This window comes from Sturnira hondurensis, unplaced genomic scaffold, assembly GCF_014824575.4.
Source record: "Sturnira hondurensis isolate 20B ecotype Veracruz unplaced genomic scaffold, ASM1482457v3 Scaffold0022017, whole genome shotgun sequence".
Classification (NCBI taxonomy): Eukaryota; Metazoa; Chordata; class Mammalia; order Chiroptera; family Phyllostomidae; genus Sturnira; species Sturnira hondurensis.
The window spans coordinates 1,962,069-1,975,066 of record NW_028094648.1 but is presented as its reverse complement, the minus strand read 5'-3'; positions in this window follow the sequence as shown (position 1 = coordinate 1,975,066).

Sequence of the window (12,998 nt, the reverse complement as noted above, 5' to 3'; positions counted from 1 at the left end):
CCATTTAAGCTTAATTGATTTTATTTAGTTGTAAAAAGTGATTATTTTTATAAAGTGTTACATTATATATATTTATTATTACTAATTCACACACATGCTAGAGTATATAAGTAAATATTTTGCTAAAAATGTTGAATTTTACTCAGCTCACTGTTGTGCCATGATATTTAGAAAAGATAAATATAATTTTGAGCTTTAGAAGGTATAGACTTTAAGAATCATATAAAAATAAGCAAAATAATAAAACTCAGGTTTTCTTTTATCTATTATACATCATGTATAACCTTCCCTTAAAATTTAGTGGTTTACACCACGAAAATATTTCCCATGAATTCTGCTGTTCTGTCTGAGCAACTGTAATCAACTAGAGTGTTGGCTGGAATATAGCATATAAAATAGACTCAGTCACACTGACAGACAGGACTGGCTGTTATTCAAGGTGCCAGGTGGCCTCTCCTTCTCCATTAGGCTTGGTGGCCTTCCATATGTAACCATCTCAGGGCAATATTAAAGATGGCAAGTGTGGAGAATCCAAAGTATCTCTTGAGTCCTAGATCCAGAACCCAGAGAGTGTTAGTTTTGTCACATTTAGTTGATCAAAGAAAATCACAAGGCCTGCGTGCTGGATAGGAGGATGAGCAATGCTACCTTGCAAGGTGGCATGCTGACTAGGCCAGAAGGAATTGTGTCCATTAAATAATATACCATATATGTACACATTGGCATCGAGTCTGATATAGCACAAGAGCATGGGAATTTTTGTTGTGATGAGATCACTTCTCATATCTGTCATTGTTTTGATCATCGTCAACATAATCATCTCCATTGTTTATTCCAAAGCATACTGAGATTTTCATATGACCAGCATATTCTTCTAAGCATATCTTCATTAACTCATTTAAGTATAATGTAAACTCTGAGATACTGATAGTTACCTTTTTAAAAATGTGTTGTAGCATACCTATTAAATAATTGGTTGAATTATTTATTAATTTATTGTAGTTTCTGTCATATACTAGAAACACAACTGAGGGAAACTTTATCTCCCTGAACTTTGCATTTTAAACTGATAAAATGATATGGTTACAATAAAGTTTCCAAGGCTGTCTCAAGATTTGATCACTTATGAATATATTACTATTGATCAATTATCATGAATCATATATGCAAATATACTTCTGTTAACTGATGTTCTTTCATGGCTCTTCTATTTGTTATTCTCATTGTTGAAAAATATTTAAAATAATTTATTTTATGAAATAGTGCATATGGTTGATTTTCTCATTGGGAGAAGCTGAGCTGAAAGCAGAAAACATTTTATGTATATCATTTTTATATTAACAATTTTTTTCCAAATCAAATAACCTTGTGAAAAATTAGAAGGATGTTACCCAGGTTAGTCAACCTTTGATTATTTTAATACTGCTGATTTTTCCACTCAGTCCCATAAATGTTTTAATGAATTAATCCCAATGTATTATTTTGATTATATCTTTTATAATATTTCTATAATAATGAACAATAACTAAATTACTATTTTAATGGCTCAAATATTTAACTTAATTATTTTTTGAAATATATTTTGTTGTTTTATAAATTACTTCCAGGTCTTTTGCACATTTTTTAATCAAATTGTTTGTCTTCTTGGTGTTGAATTGTGTTAGTTCTTTGTATATTTTGAAGATTAAACCCATGTCAGATGCATGGTTGGTGAAAATGTTCTCCCATACAGTGGACTCCCTATTTGTCTTGCTGATAGTTTCTTTAGCTATATAGAAGCTTTTTAATTTGCTGCAGTCTTATTTATTTTCTGCTCTGTTCCCAGTGCCTTAGGAGATATATCAGCAAATATATTTCTGTGCTGAATATCTGAGATTTTACTCCTTATATTTTCTTCTAGGGTTTTTATGGTTTCATAACCTACAATCTAAGTCTTTTATCTATCTTGAGTTTATTTTTTGTATGGTGTGGGTTGGTGGTCTATTTCATTTGGGGGGATGTACCAATCTAATTTTCCCAACACCATTTATTGCAGAGACTCTCTTAGCTCCATTGTTATGGTCTTGCCACCTCTGTGAAATATCAGTTGCTCATACAAGTGTGGGTGTATTCCTGGGCTCTCTGTTCTGTTCCACTGATGTATATGTTTGTTCTTGTGCCAGCACCAAGCTGTTTTTATCGCAGTGGCCTTATAGTATAGTTTCATATCAGGAGTTGTGACACCTCCAGCTCTGCTCTTCTTTTGTAAGATTGCTGAGGCTATTTGGGCTCTTTTTTAGTTCCACATAAATTTTTGGAGTATTTGTTCTAGTTCTGTGCCATTGGTATTTTAATAGAAATTGTGTTGGATGCATAAATTGCTTTTCATATAATATCCATTTTAATGCTGTTAATTCTGCTAATACATGAGCATGTTATATGCTTCCACTTATTTGTATCTTCCTTTTTTATATATATTTTTATTTTATTTTTTAATTTATTTAATTATTTTTAAGTACAGTATTCTGTCTATGTATCTTCCTTGATTTCCTTCCTCTAGTGGCCTACAGTTTTCAGTGTACAGGTATTTTTACCTCCTTGGTTAAATTTATTCTTAGGTACATTTTGTTGTTGATGTTGCACTAGTAAATGGAATTGTTTTTGTCGTTTTTCTGATAGCCCATTATTGGTGTATAAAAAGCCATCAATTTCTGGATATTAATTTTGTATCTTGATACTTTGCCAAATTAATTTATTAGGTCTAGTGATTTTTGATGGAATCTAGGATTTTCTTTGCACCATATCATGTCATCTGTGAATAATGACAACCTTACTTCTTCCTTTACAATTTAGATACTTTTTATTTATTCTTCTTATCTGTTCACTGTGACTAGGACTTCCACTTCTCCAAAGAGGACATACAGAACATATGAAAAAGTGCTTAACATCATATGTTGAGCATATGTCTTTCACAGACATATGAAAAGTGCTTAACATCATTCATCATCAGAGAAATGCAAATTGAAACCACAATGAGATATCACTTTATGCCTATCAGAATGACTATTATCAATAAATCAACAAACAACAAGTGTTGGTGAAGTTGTGGAGAAAAGGGAACCCTAGTACACTGTTGGTGGGAATGCAGACTCGTGCAGCCACTGTGGAAAACAATTTGGAATACACTTAAAATTAAAAAAGGAACTCCCTTTTGACCTAGTGACTCCACTTCTGGAAATATACCCCCAAAATTCCAAAATCCCAAGATAAAAACTATATGCACCTCTATGTTTCTAGCAGTGTTGTTTACAATAGTCAAGATTTGGATGCAGCCTAAGTGCCTATCAGTAGATGAGTGGATGAAAAGACTGTGGTATATTTACACAATGGAATAGTATGTAGCAGTATAAAACTTCCATTCTGCAACAGCCTGGATGGACCTGGAGGAAATTATGCTAAGTGAATGAAGCCAGTAAGTGAAAGAAAACTACCACATGCTCTCACTTATATGTGAAATCTAATAAACACAATAAATCAATGAGCTAAAAATAGTAACAGAGGCTTAGAAACATAAAACAAACTGACAGCTGCTGGAAAGCAAAGGTCAGGGAGGAGGATGAGAGATGGTGAGAGAATTAACCAAAGAACTTTTGTGCACAACCCACGGACATGGAAAATAACGTGGAGATTGGCTTGAAGTGGGGGATGGTAGGTCTGGGTGGAGGTGGGAAAAGAGAGAAAAAGTGAAAACAACTGTAACAGATAAGCAATAAAAATAAAAAAAATACATTGTTTTCAATAGATGCATTTCCAGATTTTTCACATATTCTTAGTTTTATGGATATTCATTCCTATGTTGTGAACATAACATTCCTCAATTAAAAGACTATCCTGGGGTTCAGAGATTATGATTTTGCCAAGAATATATAACTTTACCAGGACTACATGACTAATTATGATTATAATTTATGTTTTTTGACTCAAAATAACCATTTTATTTATTATCAAAAATTTAGTATTCATATACATTTGTCAAAATAAATGTTTAAAAATACCTCTAAAGTAATCACTATGCACATATATTTAAGCAGTACTTATTTATTCTAGACATTAGGACTCCAAATCTATTAACAAAAAATACAAAGGGCAAGTACATATTAGTATTTTTTGTTGTATCTTTCCTGCTTAAAAGTTTCTGATAAAAAATTAGAGTAAGCCTCATTATAAAAAAACGATTGCATAACATGAAATAATAGAATACATATAATTTATACCTCTGTTTCTAATTTTTTTCAATATTAATTAAGAGTACTAATCATATTTAAACATTTAAAACTTCCTTAAAGGTACAATCCCACTATGCTTATAGGCCAAATTATATAATTTATATAATGCTTGTGAATAAAATTATATTACAATTTTTCATGAAAATGGTCCAGGAAGGTTGGAATAAGAAAGAGGAGTTATAGGGTAGAGCTGAAATATGATTTGCTATGAAATGTTCAAAGGTGAAGCTAGGAGATGAGTACAATAGAATCACTGGCTTATGTTCACTTTCATGAGTGCTTGAATAATAATGAGAGTCTGTTTAGTCCTTGTGCATGACAATACCATTTAATGTCTTCACTGGAGAGTAATAAAATGTTAATTTAATGTCACAATTTAAACTTGAGTTACGTACATTGATTTACAACATTAACCAAATTTTCTGATACTCATAGAAAAATAAAAATCAAGACTTTCTTGGCTATCTATTGTCATTGCCTCATGGAATAGTTCATTCTTCCTTCTAGTCATGTAATTCTGATGATGACTCACATGGAGACTATTCTTTTATTCTATGTCCTCTGAATAAAGCTGACTGCACCTCTTGGATCTAAGAGTGAAATCCTTGGCCTATGTTAAATCTTGGTCAACACAGAGAGAGACTCAGAGATTGACATATGATCTAATTTGGGAACCAAAAGAGAGAAGAATTGCCATGGGAGCCTTAGGCAGTAAACTGGAAATTATAATGATTTAAACCTGGGACATCTGTCAAGAAAAGCAACACTTGGGAAAGGATTTTGGTGACTCATTTGAGTCCTCAATAAACCCACCCCTCTACTCTTGTTAACTGATATGATAAGTTAATTTTTATGCATAAGGTCATTTGAATAAAGAATTGCTTTTCTTGAACCAGAACGAGTGACAACTAACATGTACACATAAAAGCAAGTGCTATAAAAGGGCTAGTTTGCAAGTATCCTAAAGGCCAGACTTGAGACATCAGATATAATAGTCAAGAAACACTAGATGAAAATGTTATTAAAGTCATTAAAACTTTTTCAGAAACTTGGACTTAAATTTTTTTCCAAGATCTATGGATGTACATATGTTAGCCTTTAAGTCACAGACAGTATATTTGATATTTCTATAAAAAAGGGAACTTACAGTGTGAAAAGTAATATTATTACTTGTCCAAACAAACCTTTACAGTACTGGTGAAATGAGACTATCAGAGTTATAAAGGAAAAAGATTTACTAGTTAAGTATTTTTTATAAGTGAATTAAGAAAAGGAGTTAAATTTTAGAACCAATTTTTTGGTTACTTGATGTCACTTAGTGTTATTTTCATTCTTATTTTAATGGATAAATAATAGTGTACAAGTAATTTTTAAGGATTTCAGATTTTGCATGGTATGTTGATGGTTATATAAATATTTCAGAGTTAATAATGTAATATAACTAGCATCATAAAGCTTTTTTATGCTTATGATATTTTAAGTATCTGTTTGTCAAAATTAACATTAGATTTGTAAAAATTGCAAAACTATAAAATATATCATTTTTCAATGAATATGATCTTTATGTTTTATCCAATCTTCTCTGTACATAAAATTTTTTGGAAGTAAAACTAATTAAAGCAATTAAATGTTATATTTATATGATACTATACAACACTCAGATTCAAAAACAGATTTGTAACTGAAATTGTTAATGGAATTAAAATAATTTAACTGTACTTTGGGGAAATAATCGCATCTTTTTTTTTTTTAAAGATTTTATTTATTTATTTATTTATTTATTTATCTTTAGAGGGCAAGGAGAGAGGGAGAGAAACATCAATGTATGGTTGCCTTTTGTGCATCCCCTGCTGGGAGTTGGCCTGCAAGGAACCAGCCTGCAACCCTGGCATGTGCCCTGACTGGGAATCGAACCGCGATCCTCTGGTTGCATCTTAAATAATTTACTTATAAAAACAATTTTAAAAATAGTTTTTCATATTTCTCTTTTTGTTCGTCATTTCTAAGATTCTATATAAAGTTTATAAAACATTCAAAAATTAGTTAAATTTAAAGTTAGCTATAAGTGGGTAGGAATAGATTAAATTTATGCTAGGTGCATATTCTAATAGAAGTAAAAATTGAACTTCTAAAGTACACTAAAATCTTTGAAATATTTATTTTCTCAATATTACAGATGTATAGTATGTAACTTAGTAAATAGTTGATTATCAAGATATTCCTTTTATATTAAGAACCAGTCAGATTTATTTATCTTAATTTCCCATGAATTTGCTATGAAAATTGTTGACCTCCTCTTGGTTGTTTCAGTGTATTTGTTAAAAGGTTAACTTAATAATAACATAGTCTAACAAAACTGTAACAACTGAATTAGTAAAATAGCAACATAAAACAAATTACTACTGAAAGGTTAAGTTAGTAGGTTTAAGAGAAAAAATAAACAACACAAATGATAGAGATGCAGTTTTCTAATCTTTTTTTATAATGAGGGTCCAAACTATCATGCTCGTATTTTTTTGTGTGTTGTACTGTTTCCTCTGAAAATTGAGACGCGATAAATGAATGCTGTCTTCCAAGTATTAATTTAATTTTAGTCTTTTAAAGGTGTTATTTATTTATTTTCAGGGAGAAGAGAAGGAGAGAGGGAGAGAACCATCAATGTGGGGTTGCCTCTCACACGCCCCCTACTGGGGACCTGGCCCACAACTCAGGCATCTGCCATGACTGGGAATGGAACAAATGAACCTCTGGTTCCCAGGCTCATGCTTAGTTCACTGAGCTACACCAGCCAGAGCCCAAGTATTAATTTTAAAACAACCAGTATGATGACATTTCTGTCCCAATATAATGATATAAATCTTTAGATTATAAATATATGTATGCATGTACACATATATACATACATATGGGTCCATATATTCCTATATATTTTAAGAGAGAAAAAAATCATGAAGAAATTGTATAGTCCTATGTTAAATTTATTCAACTTTGTGAGTCTATAAAGTGTCTCTTAATGATTGTTCCCTGTTTCTAAGATTTTGGAAAAGTATATATCTATTAATAAGCCAGATTTTTGCGTTCAACAAAAATTTTTATCACATTTCAAGTAAAAAGCTAAAAATCAGTAAAATTTCTTATTTTTCTCTGTTAGGCCTGAAAATATGGATAAGGAACATATGCGTGTGTAATTAATGTGTATGAATCTTGAATCTTGAATCTACATTCAAGTTATGATTACATACACATTAATTACACATTTCTCTATGTAGATTCCCTGATACAAAAATTTAACCCTCAACATTCAATGCAATTCATTGTTTTTGCGTAGTCTGATACTACTTTATATTAATTTCTCCTTAATTACTGTATGAGGGCTGTCCAGAATGTATCCAGCCATGTAATATGAAAAATAGAGACAGTTATTGAAGAAGATAGAAGAAACATTGTACAGAGGACAATGACACCTCACGCCCCTTCAAAGTAGGCAGCTTGGAACCTCACACGCAGTTGCCATCAGCTGCCCCATCATATATTCCTGAATTTCATCTACAGTCTGAACTCTCTTCCCTTTCAAAAGTTATTTTAGTTTTGGCAAAAGCCAGAAGTTGCATGGTACCAAATCTGGGCTGTAGTGGGTCTTAGTCACCTGGATGATTTGATGTTTCGCCAAAAAACTCTGCACAAGACATGATTCCTGAGCAGAAGTACTGTTGTGATGAAGCTGCCAATTACCAGTTACTCATAGCTGCAGCCTTCTGAATCATCTGAATAGTTTCTGCAGAGGAGTTTTCAAACTTAACACAAAATTTTATGCAGATTTGTTGCTTTACGAGCTCAGTTATTTTGAATGCAATAGCCATGCAGTACACATACCTTCTCAATGGGCTGTACTGCCTCCGCTGACTAGTACAGTGAAGTCATCATTATTCATGTATGTGCACTCCAGTCCACCCTCCTTGGCTGCCAGGTTACATTGATGGTGCATAAACTGTTCTTGTTATATTAATAATGGCTGGATTTTTTCCAGACAGATCTCATATTGATTGTTTTTAGTACTATATTTAAATTGAGATGTGTTTATGGTAGTGTATTTGGGGTCAATTTGAATTTGGAATTAAGAAATTGATCATCATAAGTTTTCAAGACTATTTTACTACATTCGCATAATAGCCTTGATTAAATAAGAGGAAAACAGGAGGCATAACCAATCTAAAAGCAACAAGATCAATAAAGACCGATGGGATTGTTTCATTTAACAAAATGGGATTTCATGCACAATGGACCCATTAATTCATTTCCTATTGAAAGCCTCTGGTCTATTACCTTTTAAAGACTATGCAAGCATTATCTTCTTAGCCTGTATGGATAAAATACATGTAAACATATTCTACCTACAAATCAATGCTTTAAATGCTCAATATATGTTTTCTTAATATATTGTAAATATATAAAATATTTTAAGCATTTTTATAACTTGTTTTAATATTTTGGTTTTCACCATCCCTATAAAATAACTCAATAAATCAAGAAATTATTTAAAATAAGAAACACTGGTATATATAGGAATTATTAAAACAAAAATATTATCATAAAGTAGTGGTAAAAAAAGAATCTATGTACTAATAGTATGTACTGCAATCAGCCCATGGTGGACAAAATAATAGGACATTTATGATTTTAAAATAATAAACAGTATTATTTCTAAAATGATTTTAATAAACAAATATTTATTAAATATTTGTTCCATATTTAATAAATGCATGGTTATATTAAGAATAATTAAAGTAGCAATTCAAATTGCATTACTAATATGTTCTCTGAATTGTTTTATGTGCTTTATTTAATACCTAAACCTTTGACCTAAGTTTGGGTATCATCTAACTTTATAGATGTAATTTTATTATTAATAAAATTATTATGAATAAAAGATTAATGCAAGTATATTTGTTTATTATTTATTTATAAAACACTGGTTATTTGAGAAATATTAAGTATTTGTAAAACATTTTACACATTTATTCTCAAATTTTTCTGATTTTAAGTTACTACTGAAATTATCTTGATTCAGGGCACAGTGAGTGTAAACTAAACAAAGAAAACCTCCCCACCTCCCAAAAAGGAGAAGGGCTAAAGAAAAATAAATAAATAAAATACATTGAGAAATACATAATATAGAATTAGTAGCATTAATATGTGAATATTCAAAAGAGAGATAGATTTAAATGGGGAAAGTGGAACTATTTTATAAAAAGGGATATACTCATGTATTTGAAAAATCTAAGGATATATAAATGATATTAGATTGAAATCAGCTGATTTGCCAAGCAAATGAAATGATGAAAATCTGAACCTCAAAACGTCTAGTACCATGTTGAAATACTGATACAAGGAAAATATTAGAGCCCCCCAAATGAAGGATAGGCTATTTTTAAAATTAAAAATAAGATGGTACTACTCTCACCAGCGTGGATCAGCTGGTTGAGTGTTGTCCCTCAAAGCAAAAGGCCACAGGTTGATTCTCTGTCAGGGCACAGGCCTGGGTTGCAGGTCTCGTTCCCCATTGTGATGCCTGCGATTGATGTTCCTCTGACACATTGATGTTTCTCTTCCTTACTTTCTCCCCTTCCCCTTTCTCTCTCTAAAAATAAATAAAATCTTTAAAAAAAGAATCAGGTGACATTAAATTTCAGGTGACACAAGACTCATGACAAATGCTAAAAAGCCCTTTAAAAGAAAAAAATTTGAATGAAGCATCTGAATACATAAAAGAAAACAAATCTAGAAAATTATGTAGAAAATATATAAAATAAGGGGGGTCATATACTTTCATTAATGTGGTATCTTGAAAATTTTAATATCAGCCCTGGCTGGTGTGGCTCAGTGGATTGAGTTCTGGCCTGTGAACCAAAGGGTCTCCAGTTTGATTCCCTGTCAGGGCACATGCCTGGGTTGTAGGCCAGGTCCTCACTAAGGGACGCTTGAGAGGCAACCACATGTTAATATTTCTCCCCCTCTCCTTCTCTCTCCCTCCCCCCTCTCTAAAAATAAATGAATAGAATCTTCAAAAAAATTTATAACAAAGCTGTGAAAAGAGAAAAAGAGGAAACACAGCCATAATCTGAGACATAAAATTCCATACTATATCAACAATATGACATTGTATTGGTAGAATATATATGGTGTAGGTGTAGCAAGGAAAGAAAATTTTGCTGTCATACTTGTATCAGTCATGTAACCTGGTGTAGGTTCACTGAGAATTCAGTAGGAATAAGTGATGAATCCAAGCCAATACTCAGTTGTAGCCCAAACTTGCTTCAGGAATGCTATACTTTTTCCAATACCAAAACTCCAGTTTTTTTTAATGAGAATCTCCTTATTTTTACATCTGGCCAGCATATATATTTTATTAACACTGAATAGACCAAGTGAAACATAGTTGTGGGCTAGATCCCAGTTTTAAAGTTCAGTAATAGTCTATTAGATTACTTCTTAGCTTTAACCATACCTTGAACAAAAGCTTGAAGGATGTGGTCATAAAGCAATATTATTATTCCCTTTCCACACCTGCTCAAATCATTCAGAAAGCCAGTACTTTCTATACACTTCAATAAAATCTGAGAATGGTGTGTTAATTTCATTCTGTCATTCTCTGATAATAAAAGCACTATAATCACGTTAGTTCCTAGAAAAATACAGCCCTGCAAAAATAGTCAACCTTATACATTTTATGTAAAGGCGAACATTTTTCCCCTCCCCTCAGGTAAGCGTTTTGGCTTGCTTACCTAAACTCTAAAATCTCCATATGTTAGAGTTTGTGCAAAGTTTGCCACAATATTCTCCTTCTTTGTGTCCATACCGCTCCCAGGTCCTAGGCTTATGTGTGTTAATTGCTTTGGACAATAGGACAGTATGTTATGCATTCAGAGACTTAAAAGGATTGAGGCTTGCCCTTGCTTGCTGCTTTTGAGAACACTGTGACCATCACCACATAAACAAGTCAGGAATATCCTGCTGAATAATGAGAGCTCTGTGGCCAAGTCATCTTATTCATCCTGGTTGGTGGCCACCCATGAAAGACTGGCCATTCTAGATTATCCAGTCTCAGTCAAGCTGCCAGCTGAACCCTAAGATTAGCCAATACGACTCTCACAAGAAGAACCACCAAGCTCACACTTTAAGTCTTGAGAAATAAATGTTCAGTGTCCTGACCATCAAATTGTAGGCTGGTTCATTACACAGAAATAGTTTACTGATGTAATTCAGAATTAAGATTATAGTCAGAAGTGCAAATATGAGCGCAAAGGCTCTTACTTTGGTGGCAAACATCACTGGAAGCTTACCCTTTTCTTTCTTTTTCTTTTGGTGAACTTCCTGACAGATTCCTCCTACTGCAACTTGACATTGGATATCATTTCTCTGTGCATTGACTGTGTAATACCTCCATCCGTATTGCTATTTTATTAATTCTTTTGCATCTGAAAGCCCATATTCACCTTCAGTCTGCTTATTTGTTTTGCTTTTGGGGAGCCCTTATTATGGGGCCACCAGGGTAAGCTCTTTCTTGATTCAAAGACATTAGGTTTTTGACTATCAATGGACAACGTTATTTCTATCCTAAAAACACCACATCAAAGTCATACTCTTCACCTCATCATTCAACAAACTGTATGTGAGAATAAGCCATCAAACTCCCATCAAGTTGAAATAACCCATTAAGCTCTTTGCCATCACACCACCCATCCCCCTATTACAGAATGTACTAACCATGGAAGGCACTCAGTAGGAAGCACTTTCCAAAGCCACTCTTTGGCAGAGGCATTCCAAAAAACATTACTGCTTAAATTCAAAATACTTGAAAACCATAGTTTACAACTGTGTTGATAAAGTAATGGCTATGAACATTTGGGTTTTAAGTAAACTGAATTGGGAACAATACGGATGCATTTTATTTTGTGAGTTCTTTGATTCAAAATGCTAGGTATAAGTGTGATCTTATTCAGCAGGAGGTTACATCTGTTAGTGTGGAAATAGGTTGCTGGCTAAATGGATAGATTTATTGTATGTAAATGTGCTTAACTCATTCATTTTAGGGTGCCCAGGTGCTTCAGCATTACATGAGAAAATGTATTTTACATGGGATAAACACATAAAACCTAATGCAGCAAGCTTCACACACAAACATAATTAAATTTAAACCAGGACAAGTGCTATAGCAGATAAATCAATGCAGGTACAGCACTTAATTCACGAGACAAATCAGTTGTGGCCAACAGAGTCAAAAAGTACAGAAAGCTATTACAGTAACAACAGGGAACGATTCCCCCGCCATATATCCATACAGAGAGCAGGTCAGTCACAAGAAAAAGCTTAAAAAAACTTCTGCCTAGAGGGAAAATGGGCAGGTTGAATATTCAGATAGTAAAATTTCGATGACAAATTCATCTGTATTTCAAATTAAGAAAGTTAGTTTTACCAAGAATTGTAAAAATGAATTCCTCAGATACACTTAGGTTTGTTGTTACATTCTGAATGGTGATAGTAATTGGCTACATCTCATCTTAGTCATGTCTAAGTCAGGAAGACTATTGGCATTAGCAGAAAACCCTCCATTTCCTTGTCTGTTTTACGTTTTATTTTTTGTAATGTAAAATGTATCACACTACAATTTTAATGGGTACCGATTAGCTTGCCAAATGGAATTATGAAAAGTTCTAATTTGTCCTATTATTTTCT